At 37.7% G+C, this 17,122-nt stretch overlaps 1 protein-coding gene across 1 annotated transcript in view; it reads right to left on the reverse strand.

Moving 5' to 3' along the window:
* Positions 1-8,193, reverse strand: part of CPB1 (carboxypeptidase B1) — a 50,502-nt gene extending 42,309 nt beyond the window's left edge. Inside the window, exon 1 of the mRNA XM_059921872.1 lies at positions 8,015-8,193. The gene's annotated coding sequence lies outside the window, so the exon portion shown is untranslated. The remainder of the gene's footprint in view (positions 1-8,014) is intronic.
* Between the last annotated feature and the right edge of the window lie 8,929 nt (positions 8,194-17,122).

Here is a 17,122-nt window from a genome sequence, read left to right on the forward strand (position 1 = left end):
GATATAATTATACTTTTGAGTCTTCCAACTTATAAGCATGTTATCTCTGTACATTAATCTGGGTCTTTGTCAAAAAGTGTGAAGGGTCTGAGATACTATCCTACGTACAAGATAAAAGGTTATCCAGCCACAGTTTCATAGATGCTGGCAGAAGACAAAACTCCTGGATCAAAATTCAAGGACTTTATTATGCAAGCACAGCAGACAGCGTAAGCTTTATGTTTGTTTCAGTCCTTTTACTCCCCAGTCCTATGGGGATGATGTGGAGGTGGGCCCAGGTAGATGCTGGGTGCAAAGGTTTGTGTCACAATTGAGGTATACCAAGTTTAGGAACCTCTCAATCTTATAAGGGAGCTGCTAGCAAATCTGCCCAACTTTTACCCCAGACGAGACATTAGCTTTAATATCCTGAATGGCAAACAGAACTTTCCTTTGCCCTAGAGGGGGATGTCATTTCTGTCTTTCAAGTTGTTTGCTGTACAAACATCTTTGAAAAGATAGTCCAAAATAAAAGCTGTCCCAAGACATGCAGAAACAAAGGGATCCATGAAGACTTGCCTCTCAACAGTTCCTACCTCTTTCTATACACTGTTGACTTCTGGTGAATTTTTCCATGAGTGTGCTACTCTGTTGGTCACTCTTACTAATCTGACTGACAGGGACTGGGACCAAATCCATTCAATTTGCCTAATATGGCATTTAATTAAGGTTAATATCAACAGGACTCCCAACAGTATGAGGAAACCAATCTGTAGTATTGACCTCAGCCATGCCTCCCTAGGGTACCAGATCTAACCGGCTGAAGAAATTCCATAAAACATCAGTGTCTGCTTTAGACAGTCAGGTAGCTTTCTTCTTAAATTTCAGTATTGACTGTTCCACTGAGACAACAGTACAGTTACAACAGGAAATATTAGCTATTGTATAAACTGCACCATCGCCTGAAAGAAGGGAGTCTAGAGCAACTCTGTCATGTGTAACACCTTAGAGTAGGGGTTCGGATCTGGATGGCTAAAAAAAAGAACGACATAATCGTTTGTGGATGACTTGTGGTATTGTACTTGGGATGGTAAACATGCTAGAGAATTTATTTCAGTTGGTACTTTGTGAATCCAAGTGGAAGGCAATTAGGATTTTCAGTAATTAACATTTGTTTTTGTTAGTTGCAATAATTTTTCATAGATATTAAAATTGCTGCTTCCCATCTCATGTTTATATATTTAAATTCTTTTTTTTTTTTAATTTTTTTTTTTTTTAATGATATTCTTGTCTGCTTACATTCTTTTTCTTTATGTATGTATGTATGTATGTATGGCTGTGTTGGGCCTTCGTTTCTGTGCAAGGGCTTTCTCTAGTTGTGGCAAGCAGGGGCCACTCTTCATCGCAGTGCACGGGCCTCTCACTATCATGGCCTCTCTTGTTGCGGAGCACAGGCTCCAGATGCGCAGGCTCAGTAGTTGTGGCTCACGGACCGATTTGCTCCGCGGCATGTGGGATCTTCCCAGACCAGGGCTCGAACCCGCGTCCTCCGCATTGGCAGGCAGACTCTCAACCACTGCGCCACCAGGGAAGCCCTAAATTCTTCTTTTTTATGCGCAGCTTTGGTGATTAATAAGCCAAGAGGCACCTTTGTATCTGTTTGTGTTTCATGTAACAGCATGAGATTTTGGAGAGGCTGTAAACTGCCCCATGGAGTTATGATTCATCCTATGTGATGTCTCACTTTCTGGAAGAGCACTTCCCCAAGCATATTCCATGGTGTTAAATAGGAAAGGGTTCTAAGGTCAAATGTGTTTGCTTTAAACTAAAATAAACCAACTCATTTAGTGTAGGGCTTTTTAGAGTTGTTAATATGTATTGTGAATTATCAAAAAGGGACTCTGATACAGCATTTCCCAAACTTATCTCACAGTAGAGTGCCAGGTTGGTTAAGTCCAGCTAAATTAGAAGGTTTAGGACTATTGCTAGACCATTGTGTTTGGCTGTGGAACGTTTTTCTCAAAAGCATCACTTAGGACCAGTGATTTTGGGAACACATTTTGGGAAACTCTAGACTGAGTTAACAAAGGGAATCACATTAACTTGTGGATTCTTGGTCTGTTTTGTTCAAGGCCAAAAAGTTTATTGTGACTTCAGTGTTAAGGTCAGTGGGCTAAGTGCCATCAGTGTGATTGTAAAATACTAAGAATATATTCAGAAGAATGTTTACAGGCATGTTTTGAACACCCACCTTGGATTATAAGTTATACTGTTTAGAGGGAAGTTCAGTGAATATATACAAATGTATATATAGTTACATTTGATTACATTTAATTATATGATTTATGATATTGAAGTATAACTTGCTTTTGGAGCTGTATAAAAAAAGCTTCACTGAAGGATAGACAGGTCCAAGAGAAGGAGAGATGGACCTGCACTCTCTATGTTTCTAAACAGTACCCTGCCTCCAGGATGATGTTGTCATGGATGTCAGGCTCTCCCAAGTTTCACCAGGCAGATAAGTCACTCCTCTCAGGAGGGGCAAGTAATGATCACCCCTCCTGCGAGGAGTGACTCAAAGTGACTCTGAGTATTCAGAGATGAAAAGGGCTTGATTTCTGCTCTTCAAGCCCTGCTGTGCCAGGCATATTAGTGGTTAGGCACAAATTTTAAGGAAGTAGTTTTCTTGACATCTTTCTTCTTTTTTGTAGCATGTAGGTTTAACAATTGGGTCAATTGATGATTTTGGGCAAACCATTCTCTCAACTTGAGTGCTACCTAGAACTGATGGGTGAGAAGTAAATAGAAGGCTCTTCTTTACTGTTAAAGGACCAGATGATTCAAGGGAAGAGAGATAAATCAGGGAATGTGCAATTTCTGTTAAATCAGAGAAAACAGTTCTAATGACTTGGAGGAGTTCAGTTACTTTGTACATATATTTGTGTCTATTGGATATTGAATAGGAAAAATTTTATATAAAAATTATTCTCTCAAAAACCCGGTATCATCATCATTGTTGTCGTCATCACCATCATATTCTATCATCAGTTGCTAGACCATTTACTATGAAAGAGGAACATTATTGCTTCAATTCTGATGTTTAAAACATGGTAGGATTTTCAGTGATAGAAGAGGGTAGTTCCTAAATGGGAAGTTGTTTTTGAAAAAAGTTAGCTTTTGTTTCTGTTTGCATCCAATCAAAATAACTGATTGTCAGTCAGTGCAATGAAAATTCTGCTCACGTTTTTATCATAACTGAACTGTCCAGTAGTTTGTGAAGCAGCGAGAATTTCTGTGTAATTTGAGTGGTATAGCTGATTGATGACACAATCTATGGTATGGCTCCAAGGAGGGCAAAAACGACCTGAAAATGTTATCCAGGTGTACCAATGGCCTGTTAGCTTTGTGTAATTATATTTAATATTCAAATAGACTGCCTTTCTATGGATCTGAAGAGGGAGGCTAGTAAACATTTTCTTGGAGGCTTTTCTCTCTGGCATCTACTGCTGTTGGTACATATATTTTTTTAAACATGTACATTATCATTAATCGGCATAGTCTGCATATCTCTGGTGGGAATGTTGTTTTGTTACTGAATTGCAGACCAGTATTTTTGAAAGCTGGGAGATAAACAGGACAACTTCACCCCATGAATCTTGCCACCTGACTCATCAATTTGAGGTTCCTTATTGAAACAAGGAAAACATCTTTAATCATGCAAATATTTGGAAACTGCAAGCATATCTCTATTAGGAATTTGGGAGATAATTAAAATGGACAAGTTATGATTGATTAACTCATGAAGAATGGGTTAGTTAAAAGGCAGTTGGTTCTTGTTTTATCCTTCTATCAACACCCCATCAACAGGAATTAAGAAAACAGAATAACTAGGTTACAGCTCCTTGCTGAGGGCAATTAATCAGGACAGAAGAGTGGGGAGGTAAATTGGAATGATGCCAAATAAATCAACCTGTTTTTGGATCTACAAAAGATTTATCTTTGTTAATTCTTATAGACCATCTTAATATTTTGATCTTTGATTTGCGTATTAGATGATAGATTTTAGGGAAAGATTCCAGGTATTTTGAATTTTTAAATTAATAAATGAGCTTTTTTGTATTTCCATCTTAACAGCTTTGGAAACAAACTTGTAAGAAGGTGTACATTTCCACCTTTAATTCAGATAGAAATATTTGTTTTATTCTAGTTTGTAAGATAATGGGGAGCTATTTTTATCTTAAAATACTGTAACAGAACATTCAAACTCCTTAAAACCTTTTGAGGAAAGGGCAGGGTTTTAATAAATAAATGTTAATAATATAAAATGCCATATGGGTAGAAAAATAAAAGCATAAAATCAATTCTAAAAAGAAAATGTCAATATTCTCTGACAACGTGTTTACTCTTTACCTGATACGAATCTTCAAAAAGGTCTGTGTTCTACTTTGCACGGCTCCAGTTCAATTTCAATTTATTCTTAAAATTAGTTTGGAAGGGAAGCCTCCAGGCACACAGATAATGCAGCTGATGCTGTCATTTGGCAGTCTGGTTCTAACTACCAGATTGGTTTTTTCTCTTCCCAGGTTCTAAGTCATTGAGACTCTTGTGTTTCTTTTATATTATTATGAGGTAATTTTATAGGCAAATACTATGATGACCACTCAGGTTGACACTTGAGAGTAACAGGTTAACAACAGATTCTTCTGTAGTCATTTGAAAAAATTAACATTTGAGTGCTCAGAAAGATGGTCAGTACAATGGGTGTTAGCACTTGGATTTTCACCCTTTAGGAGTGGTGTATGTTTTAATGTTGGAATGTTTTCAGATCCCTTTGGAGGACTAGGTATTATATCACCATACTTTTAAATAATAAAATTCTTCCGAAGAACTCTGAAGAACTCTGAGAATTAAATAGCTAAATTGACACCTTTATTGAGATTTAAAAGAAGATTCCAGAATCTTTGATTGTTCAGTTTTTTTTTTTTAACTTCAGAGTTTTTTGGTCTCCAAATGCAAGCAGGGGTTAGCTTGCTTCACAATTAATGACCTAATTTTGTAGCACTGCGTGCTGCTTCCCAACATTGATCTGACTGGGAGGCAAGTCTGTTAAACATGATGTCAGCAGGAATTATTTTGACAGCTGCCAGAAGCAGTAACGTAAGTCTCAAAAAGTATTCATTTTAGAGTGTGGTGGTCTAGAATATTGGTCTGATGTATACATACTAATGGACAATCAAAGACAGTAGCACAGTATTCAAGAGAAGAACCCATAAGGAAAAGCGATCACATTAATGGAACATTGGGAGGTAAGGTCGAAACACACAAAAATATCCTCTTTAATTTCAAATTAGAACAGCAGAATCAAAGCACATTCTTCTTTTTGATGGTCTCTGGTATTGCTTTACTGTCATGAGAAGTGATTCCAAACTGTATGCAATGCCATCCCTGATACATGGCGTATTGGCTGTTGATGATACTCTTAATTGCTCTTAGTATTGGTCCCTCTTAATCTGAAGAGAGTGCCTCTGTGGATGGGCTACTGTTTTCATTCTCAGGATTGATGGTCCAGCATCAGATTACATGATAAACTTGCTCAAAGCATGGTCTTGTGTTTTCTAACAGTGTTAGATAAACATTCAGTGTCTGCATTTCAGAGTGGGAACACAAGGATGAGTCAAATAGCAAATTAAATTTAGGAATGCCATCTGCTGCCTTTATTTTATGAATTCCAGCCCATAGGACATTGACTGGGCATGAATGTATAAGCCATTGCCTTTTATTGTTGGACTTACTACAAACATTGGATAAATATTCATCCATGCTGTCGCTCTTCTTAGAAAGAGTAAAATTCAGCAAAAATGAATTTTTTTTAGTTGTTGTAAGTTTCTTGTTTTAATAAAAATAAACCTCAACAGAAGAAAAGCAGCATGTACTCGTTTCTCTGAGTGCCACATCTCAGCAGGCTTCAGGAACTCATCCACAAGGGGTAAATTGTTTAATGTGTAATTGTAAGCAGAACTGTAAAAAGCCATATTAGGCTTCCATGATTTTATTCTCTTCTTCTGGTAAAAGATCATTACTTCTCCCTGGGCCCCTAATGGTTAAGCCTTTTATAACTTTTCCAAGAAAGTTCTTGATTTCTTCTGCTGGTGACTCTTATGCCGTGTCTTTCCTTCACAGTGGTTTCTTTAAGAAATTATGTTTTTCCAAATGTTTCTGAGGAATTTTTCTTATTTTCTTTCAAAACTTAAATTTTAAAAAGTCTCCATTTTGGAAGGGCAATAGGTACATCTTCTCTGAGCAGTTTAATGTAAAGTATGAATTTATAGACATGAAATTACAGTTTGGTGCTATCATTTAGAGGCATTCTTATCTTTCAATATCTGTTCCCAGTCTGGCTCTTTAACAACGTTTGCTCAGATGCAGTGGTTACCAGGACCAGTAAGAACTGCTTTTCAAGGACTTTTGTAGATTTTTAGCTAACTAACACCATAAAATGAGTTCTCCATTTCCGAGGCTAATAAAAGTCTTAATGATATGTGCATCCAACAGATGGGACAGAGGGCTATTTTGGCAGTGGGCAGTTCAAATCTGCCCTCAGTTGTTTGTATAAGGCTCTCACTAAAGTCAATAAAAGGTAATTTTCACACACAATTTAGTTCAGAGTATAAAATGTGGGAAAGAGTGGCTGGTTTAAGTCCAATGGGCATAAGGGTAGCAGCTGGTAAAAGTTTAGTTTGATGACAAATTCTAACCGACAGACTGACAAGTTGATCAAGAATAATACAGGACCAAGTCACAAATTGTGGACAATGGCAGGGCTTCAGAAGCTGAGAGAAGGACATAGCTGAAGTAATTATCCCCAACATATCTGGCATAAGCCTTGATGATTTCTTTTTTGGAAAAGCTCTTTCTCTCACTCTCTTTTTCTGTTCCCAGTCTTCTTTCTTTTTCACTCTCTAACTCATACCCATTTTTAAACTCATTCATTTGCTTATTTCTGCTTAGCATTTTGTCCATCAAATGGAATGTTTATATATATTAATACCTCAGTGAGAGTATCATAATGGCATCAGGCAGATTCAGAATATAATGTACATTCCTGCCCTGCAGGGTCAGGTGTGTGGTTCAAATCTGCTGATATGAAAGATGAACTCCATATATTCTTCCTGGTTATGGTAGGGGATATTATGTTTAAGGCAGGTAAGACTTTAATGGGGATGAGAAAGAGTCTAGAGACAGGTTCATAAGTGAAAATTATGCATAGAAACTGTCAAGACTTCGCTCTTTCATGCACTTATTAAATGAATTGTTAATGGTTTATGCATATTAATAGCTTCATGTATTTTGGAAATTAAAAAAAGAGTCAACAATGTTTTTGGCATGCATTATTTTATCTGATGCTGGTGATCTCTGAATATGGTTTAAATGTATGCATGGTAGGTATGCAGAACAGTTTCGTATTCTAGTTCAATCTTTGAAGGCAAGTACTGTAACTCTGTACTCCAAAAATACATGACAAATGAGAAATGAGTTTAAAGTCATGGAATTAATGATATTTTGTTAGGCTACCGCAGGGTTTCTTAATCTTAACATTATAGACATTTTGGTCTGGTAATTCTTTGTTTGGGGGTTGTCCTGTGCATTTTAGTCTGTTTAGCAGACCCTACCAATTAGATGCTGGTAGTAACCCTGGACTCTACCAATTAGATGCCAGTAGTAGCCCCCTTACGCCCTCTGAGTTGTGAGGATTAAAAGTGTCTTCAGACTTTGCTGAATGTCCCCTTGGGGCTAAACCTCTCCTGTTGAGAACCACTGGTCCACTGGTAGGATTAGCTTGCTTCCAAGTCAAGCTAAGGCTTCTGAACTTTAGTAAGACTGTAGACCCAGATGGAGAGGCAAATCAGGAAGAAGGTATATGTGTAGTATGTTTAGATTAGACATCAGTCATGCCTTTTATGGCTCCATCATCATCCATAAGAACCTATTAGAGCATTACATCACGAGACAACATCAGCGACACTGAGGTACTTACATGCCAGCATGAAAACGATGCTTACTCCAATGGATTCTTTTCTGGAACTGAGCAGTGCAGAGAGGTTGGTGGCCTTGTAGGCAGCTGCGGTTTTGTGAGGTGAAGTGGAACAACTGTACCCAGGGCAAAAGAAACCTTGAAACACGGCCTGAGGAGTAGAAGCTCAGATGTGACAAGTTGGAAAGCAGCAGCAGTTGCCTACAAAGAGGGTGGCAGTTACTGAGTGGGAGGCTTTTCTTGACTAGAGGTAACTTGAATTCTTTAAAGTTCCTTGGCATTTGTTCCTTCCGAACATCTGCAAGCACTTCCAGTTCCCCAGAGGAACTTGAGTTCCATGCACAGTCCAGCTGGGCCTAGAGCCTGTGACCGCAGTAAACAGACTGATGATTTCTCACTATTCCCCATATTTCTTGGGCTTGGTTCCTTCTACCCTTTCCAGGTGAAGACAAGCTGGGGCAGGGGCAACTAGGAGCTGAGTACTTCTAATTTCTTTCTGTTTTAGTTATGATACTACCTCCCCAAAATGAAGTAAAGAAGAGGGGCCCATTTCTTGTTAATTCTTGTCTCCATGATCCAATTAAATGATGTTTGTTATCCTTGACATTTCCCCATAGCACATTCTGAACTTCAGCCTACGTAATGCTGTTAGTTAAAATCTGTGTAAGCACCAGACATCCTTCCCTATTTATGTTTTTTAATTTTACTTTTAACACATATTTTTTAAGGAATATGTTTTAAAGGTATATTCTGTTTATTTAGAATTCTAAAGAACCAGTGTAATTTGCTGATTTCTAAGTTATAGAATTCTTAAAAAATGTGTAGCTGCTCACTAGGTGATTTAAGAGAGGGTGGTTTCAAGACTGAAGTGAATGGTGCATCTTCTTTTGAAGTGAGATTGTGCTTCAGTGAGAGTTTGAATGTGGATGCTGAGTACATTTCAGAGGTAGGGGATTATGGGTGATTGTTGAAAGCCTGCTTAGTTGCTCAGATCTTTTTGATAAGAGGCTGTTTCAAGTTAGTTTTGGTCTTTCCAGGTGCCATAGTTGCCCAGACACACCTGGCATTTTCAGACACCCATGCGTTTGCTTGTGCTCTGCCAGCTGCTTGAAATAGCTTTCTTTCTGAAGCCCAGCTGAGGAAATTCTTCACCTCCTTCCCACAATTCTTTGAATCCAAGGCACAGTGTCCCCCTCCCCATTTTTTTTTTTTTTAATTTTGGCCAAGCCACGCAGCTTTCGGGATCTCAATTCCCTGACCAGGGATTGAAAGCAGGCCATGGCAGTGAAAGCACCACACCCTAACCACTGGACCACCAGGGAACTCTCCCTGTGTTAATGTGTCTTAATTTGCTGTGATTCTTACAATGAATAGCATATCATAATCAAGTTGGTGACTTTTTTTCTTAATGGTATGTAAAGTAATGGTTTATTTTGTAACTGATGGTGATTTAGATTTGATGAAATACAGTATATGAATCTGCACTGCCAATGTGTTATCCAAGTAGAAATGTGCAGTAGGCACTTGGGAGTGACTGTCTGGATCTTTGGAAAGGTGAAGGTACCAAATGCATTCACCCATCCCAACATTCGTCAAAGTCTCAGTCCTTTACAGCATCAACTCTAAGGCGGAAAAGCACACTCCTGAGAGATCATGTAATCTGAGGATTGATGAGAAACCAGTGAGGATGTAAATTTATACAGCTGTGTAACTATCACCAAAATCCAAATTTTGGGATCTTTCTGTGACCCCAAATAGATCTCTCAGGCCCCTGTGCAGTTAATCACTGCTCCCATCCCCGGTTCCAAGCAATCACTGATCTGCTCTCTATGTCCATAGATTTTTTTCTGGGCATTTCATATAACTTGAATGATATAGTAAGTGGTCTTTTGCACCTGGATTATTTCATTTAACATCATGTTTTTTGAGGTTCATCCATGTTGTAGTATTTATCAGTAGTTCATTCCTTTTTATTGCTGAATAATATTTCGTTGTCTAGATGGACCACACTTTGTTTATCCATTTACCAGTTCATGGGTGTTTTTGTTATTATGAATAATAATAAGAACATTCACGTATAAGTCTTTGTGTGGATATATGTTTTCATTTCTCTTGGGTAGATACAGAATAATTTCTTGATCAAGAGTCTGTGGATTCTTGTCTCAAGAGCAGGATGTTCTATAGACATCTTTGCAATTTTCATTTTTACATGGGGTTGTATTGAAACCTTGAGTTATATACCTAAAAATTAAAATACTAATGAGTATGTGAATATGAGAAGTGCAGCTAAAAGGCTGTTAAAATTTACTTGGCATCTGGTACAATTTACTGTCATTCACTAGTAACTACCTCCAGTCTTCCTGTCTGGAATAAAAATGACATACATTATATTTACTACTCTGCTAATACCACCAAAAAGCCTAGCAATTTTCATTTCCAGACTGCTCTGAGGCAATGTAGCAATCTAATTCTTTAAAACTGTGTCCTTGAATGTATCAGTTCATCTCCTCCCTTTTTTGTCCCTTTATGTTTGAAGGACATTTTACATTTGACAACTGGGATTTAGATTGATTCTTAAAGGGGCTAAGAGGAAAAATGTTATTTGTTTTAAAACCTTTTCAAATCCAGAACAACATGCAAGATAGTTTATTTGCCAGAGAAGTTAAGAGGTTAGAAAATTTCCCCTACCTTGATTTGCTCTGTTCCCTGGCTTCTTACAACTGCAGAGCAATCTAGAGTCCAATTCTACATTTGCATATTTTTGACAGTATGAATAGGGAAAATGTGATGATGATGAATGTTAAAATAATGTTAACAGTAACACTTCTCAGGACATTTCAGCTAAGTTGGTAGTGATAGAATAAGACTTATAATATGGTCATTCATTCATTCATTGATTCATCTATTAATTAAACTAAACTTTTGTTATTTCTACAGGTATTTATGTAGCATCTTCCCTGTGCTTGACACTGAGCTAGGCACACTGATTACAGCTGTGAACAGCAGTTTAAATTGTACATAGTAAAGAAAGAAGCTATTTAGCAGATGGTTTTCCCAACTAATTAAAAAAAGAGTTAATTTGCTTTGGAAGAAGAAATTTGCAACTTTGAGGTACTTGGTTTAAAGATCCTTGGGGCTTCCCTTCAACTCTTTGATATAATAGCTTGGTCGGCATTTTTCCTAAATCACCTATGAATTTGGTACTGAGCAACTTCTAAGATCAGGCAAAACATGACCAAGGACAAGAAGAATCATTCTCTAAAGTGAAAATTCCAAGACCTCCAAGATGAGGCCTTCTGAACCCTATGTCTCTTGTTGAAACCTAAGGAGAAAGATATAAATATTGTTCAAAAATAAAAATGCAAGATTAATTACAAGCATTTCACACAGAATAAAAATGCGGTGCTGTGTTCTATTCACCTAAAGTTCTTGCACATTTCTTTACACTATTGATCTTGTACAAGATGCTTAATGTTTGCTTCAGTTGAGCGTGACACAATAGATCCTTAGTTAAAAATGACTGCTCTCTTGGGTACCAGATTCCCAGATTAATTTCCAGATGAAGCATGATTTAATTTTTAAATTCAAACTTTTCTGCATCAAAATGAGCACTCATCAGATGACATCTAGGGAGTGAAACTTCTTATAAACTAGAGGAAATGCTATCCTAAGTTTTGGGAAGAAAGCCTAGAAACTAATGATGCTGTCATCTAAGAGAAAAATCATTTTCAACACAGGCATATATCAAGTTACACTTCAAATTTATTAAATTCTAATTCATAGGGTTATGGAGTTGTCCAGTGACCCTACAAAGACAATCTTACTGTAGTCCAACATCTATACTACATTTTCCAAAGTGTGGACATCCATAATACTGGTTGAGTCATACCAGGATCACTCTTGTTTCTTTCTAGACTTTTCTTATATAACATTAACAAAACATTGAGTTCCAGTATTGTGATGTTGTGATTTATAATAAGAAATATATATTTGGTTTTTGTCCCCATTCCTAGCACAGAGCTCCTAAAACCCTTGGAATTTCCTAAGTGATAAGAGCCATAAAGGTGTCTTGACTTTCATAATAAACCCCTTTCAACCACATCTGAGTGTATGTTAATGAGGTGACTTTTGGAAAGCACATAAGTATGGGGGCTGGTTGCCAGGAGAACTAACCGTGTAATTAGATGGTTGGAACTTTCAGTCCCACTTGCCTGCCGTTGGGGAGGGAAGAGGAGTGGAGGTTGAATCAGTCACTGATGGCCAATGATTTAATCAATTGTGCCTGTGTAATGAAGTCTTCATAAAACTCCAGAAGGACGGGGTTTGGAGTTTCTGGGTTGGTGAAAGCATGAAGATTCAGGGAGAGTGCTGCACCCAGAGAACATGGAGGCTTCCAGCCCCTTCCCACATAGCTTGCCCTATGCATCTCTTCCATCTGGCTGTTCCTGAGCTATATCCTTTTATGATAAAGTAGTAATCTAGTAAATAAAGTGTTTCTCTGAGTTCTTTGAGCCACTCTAGCAAATTAATTGGGTGGTGGGAACCACTGGTCTACAGCTGGTAGGTCAGAAACACAGGTGATAATCTGGACTTGTGATTGGCATCTTGAAGCGGTGGAGGCGGGGGTGAGCAAGCCTTGTGGGTCTGAACCCTTAACCTGTAGGATCTGATGCTATCTCCAGGTAGATAGTGTTAGAGTTGAGTTAAATTGTAGGACACCCAGCTGGTGTTGCAGAAAATTGCTTGGTGGTATTAAGCACACACACACACACACACACACCCCAGAAGTATCAACCAGCGCCAAATTAGTAAGTGCAATTTAAAGATTCTCTATTTGTTAGTGCAATAGCTTTTAAGTAGAAAAAACTGTGTTTGGTTTTGAACTATCAGAATAGGAATACAACCTATGTTTATTGTCTGCCGGGATTAGATCAGAGATGATCTGAGTTCCATAAATATGCCTTCACTACCACAGGCCCACAGGAGAAAGTGGGGATTTTGACTATCCAAGGAAGCATGCCCTAAGGAACACTCAGCCTCCTGTTTTCTCCCGGTGTTATGCATATGCGAATGGTGGCCAGGTGGAGGGTTTGGCTAGCCCTGCTAATTGCTTTTATCTGGAGGAATAAGCGAATAGTGCAGTAACAGTGTGCTACCCCTAGGTACAAATTAAACAGCACTAAAGTGCACTTAGAAGAAATTAGCCAAGCTCCAGAATGGAAAGTGACTTTAAAAAATTCATTCTCTTTTTATTTCAATTTTACGATTAATGGGAAATGAATAAATGAAAAGACCAAGCAGAGAGAGGAAATGGTAAGGGATTAATACAACACAAAGCTTTTATGGATATTATATTTGAATGGACTGAATAAAGGAGATGGATTTGTAATCATTTTCCTAGTTTTAAAGATCATTATTACTTAAAAAAAATTATTATTTTGGAAATCCCCAGGCTAAGCCAGTGTACTTTGGATTTCAAAGTACAGAAATCACAAAATTTTTATTTGTTCTCCCAAATAGAAGCAATGCTATAGCTGTCCTCTCTCTCTGTCTAGGCAGATGTGATTTTTCTTTATGTTGTATCAAGGCAGAAGACTTAGTCCCGGGCATAATATTAGCTGCTTACACTTGAAGTTAAAATTATACTTCTAACAACTTTGGTGTGTAAAAAATGGTACAGCATTGGCACACCATTGGTATATGTTTCACAAAATATAAGGAGAACAAATAGCTTCCTCAACAGGTAAAAGGCATTCCACAGTATACAAAATTCAACTGTTCTTCCTTCTCCTAGTTTGAAATATTATCTGATCGGTTGGATGGATCAGTTAAAGACCATCACTGTGTTATTTATGAAGACCTTACTCTGTGCCAGGCTCAGTACTAACAACTTACCATAGATTGTCTATTTTGGTTTTCATATTTGTTCTATGAATTACACCTATATTATATTTGAAGAAACTGGAACTTAGAAAAAAGGAATTGTTCAAGGTCACACGATTGGTCAGGGAGCCCAGAACTGAATCAGAGACATTATGTTTATTTGTACTTGAAAGAACAGGAAGGCAGACCTGTGTAAGTCTGGAAAGGGGAGAGTCATCTGAAAAAAAAAAAAAAAGAGTGTGAATTCAGGTGTGACTTTCACACAGATGCTTCTACCTGCCTCTTGATTGAGTCTTCTCCATGGTGAATTAAGAACAAAATAACACAAAAACTTCATGTCAGAATATTGAAGTAATTGGAATAGATCTCATTTTCTTTGGCTAGACAACGTAGTATTAAGTGCTTTCTCCCAACTGGCATTCTTATAAATTATCATTATTTTTTTAGACAGTTTTCTACACAGGTGGCTGAGTTTTTTGTTGCAGAATTAGTTCAGATGGTCTCACAAAATTATGTTAAATGTTGTTACATGTGCTTTACTGAAATGAAATATTTAACATTTAATGAATTCCCTTTCCTCACTGGTAAGTCTAATCTATCTGGCACAATTTAAAAATAGATTTTATTTATGAGTCTCTTGTTTTCCTATTGTTTCCTTATTTATTCAGTATCTTTTATTACCTACTTACTCGGGGATTTAACCATCTTCTGGATTACTCAGCCATGGTCCAGAAGGCCAATGAGAAAATTCAGTGGTCTCTAAGAGAAAAATCATATAAGATGCTTCTAGAATATTATTTGAGGAGGAGGGTGATAAGTGTGTGTGTGTAGTATCGTTACACTTTTGAGTGCTGTGTATTTGAGGTATGTGAATAACAATTTTAAATGCTTGAATTTCCTTCCAATCTTCTTGAGTATCCAGAAATATTTTTAGGGTTCTGTTAATACTAATTTCTGTAACAATATGGGATTAACTAATGTAACCTTAGTTTCTATAGGAAGAACTTGATATTTAAATGATAAAAATTATGTCAAACATTCTACTTTGGAGATTGGATGACTTTAGTGACTGTATATTGACTAAAGTTAGCAAATAATTGCCCATTTCCATTCTGAGCTGTGGAGACTACTTTCTTTCTTTCACTTGTGACAGAGAAGCCTGGCCTGGAGCAGGCTGCGTCCATCTCACACCTTGGCCTCATTTCATGATGCGTTTCCCTCTGTGCCCAAACCTCCACTGCGCGCCATGGACGGACCAATTCAAGGGCCTGTCCTGATCGGCCTGCTCCTGTGCTCGGTGTGTCAGGAAGGGGATTCCGGAAAGTGAGAAAAGAGAATGAAGTGAAGGAAGAGAATGGGAGGAAGAAGTAAGGAAAGAGTGAAGGAAAGACAGATACAGGAAGAAATAGTGAGAAACTGCAGGAAAAGGGGACAGGAAAGGGATTAAGAGATTTAGGACAAGTCTGGGGAAAGGGAGGAATACGAAGCAGCAGAGAAGACTCTTTCTCCTGTAGCTTTCTTCTCTTAAAGCAGGCGTCTCAGCGTGAGATCCATAGAGAAAAATCAGGGAGTTTGTGAGTTGGGATTTGAAAAAATTACGTGATTATTTCCTCACTTCTAACTACAAGTTGGCATAGCCCTCAACTGTGAATTTAAGCCACAAACCACTGTCATATTAGCAACACCCATGACTTTGTCTTTAATAGAAATAACAAATGTTTTCATGTTACAGTGTAATTGTTGCAGATATCTTGAAATATTAACTATCCTCACAACTACTTTGAAATTATGGTAGTTACTAGACTTGCCACTAGATCTTCTTATTTCATGCTTTAATAAAAAAAACACATATACTATATCATACATTTGGTTTTTAAATATTTTAAACTGTGTTTCAGTATAATCAGTTTTCTTTTTAATCTTATGAATTTTATTTTATGCATTTAAAAATATTATTCTGAGAAGCGATCCATAGGCGTCACCAGATACTAAAGGGGTCAATGACACAAAAAGGGTTAAGATCCTCTGTTGGACAGTAAAGCTTCCCACGTGAATAGCTTACAGTATAACTGAGATATTTATGCTCTCAGTCCTCAGGGTGGCAATTTGTAGCTGGAGCAACCCCAGGCAGCTTGCCTGACCTCAGACAGCCTTGTCTGTACAGATATGAACTTTATGTGTCCTGTGATATGAGAAAAGTTGGGGGAGAACTCTTAAGTTACTAGTGATTGGACTCTTTTAACATTGGTCTTCCAAGGATACCACACTTTTTCAAATTATCTCCTACATGGTGTTATTATTTTTATTTCAGGGAAAGTGAGGGTTGATTACAGAGGGGAAGAAGAGCTTAGGGCAACAAGAAGCTCTATAAACTAGAAGGCTCAAGAGTTCGTGGGGGAGAGCCCCTCAGACAAGAACAAGATCACTCGCAAGGGAAAATGGAAGCCCATTAAAGGGACTCCTTTTGGCTTCTTTCGTGGAACAGGGGAAGATGGTACATGGATTCTTCCTAAGAAATGTACTACCCCTGAGTTCCAGAGACTCTCTTCTATTTGTTTGGGCATAAAGTTCAAATGACTTTGATCTTGCCCACATTCATATCTGACCTACAAAATTTTAACTCATTAAATTTCATCTCATAGAGCATAATGCTAACAGTGTCTTTAAATATGGGTAGCTGTAAAAGGATTAATTTCTCCTCAGTGCCCAAACTTCTCAATGCCCAGAGGTTTGACTGATGACTTTTCCTTCATGTAGTCATTTTCTCCCTTTTAAGTAATGTATAAGGTCAAATTTTAGTAAATCCAGAGTCACACTGCATATGTCATTTGGTACTCTCCAATCTAAACTCTGTATACATGCCAATTTCTCCTCAGTTTTTGAACAATAAAGTTATTAGAATAAAGGGCATTGTAGTTGATTGGATGGTTGGTTCTTTTTATGGACTCCTGAAGTTTTCTCTGCGTCACTTGCTGAGTTCCCAACTTTGTAGTAAAAGGCTTTAAAGTAAACGGAATCCTTTCCTTTTTAAACTGTAAAAAACAATGATGGTCCAAGGACTATACAGAAAGTGTCACACTCAGATGAACAGTACTGAAGTGTAGAATAATATCACTAACTGGCCATCAATGACATATTCTGTTCCTTGGTATCCAGGAGACTGAAAATCACTTGGTTTTCTTTATCTAGGCCACAGCTGTCTTGGGCCTGATTCCAATCATTTTGATC

The sequence above is a fragment of the Balaenoptera ricei genome, chromosome 4 (genome assembly GCF_028023285.1).
Source record: "Balaenoptera ricei isolate mBalRic1 chromosome 4, mBalRic1.hap2, whole genome shotgun sequence".
NCBI classification, from domain to species: domain Eukaryota; kingdom Metazoa; phylum Chordata; class Mammalia; order Artiodactyla; family Balaenopteridae; genus Balaenoptera; species Balaenoptera ricei.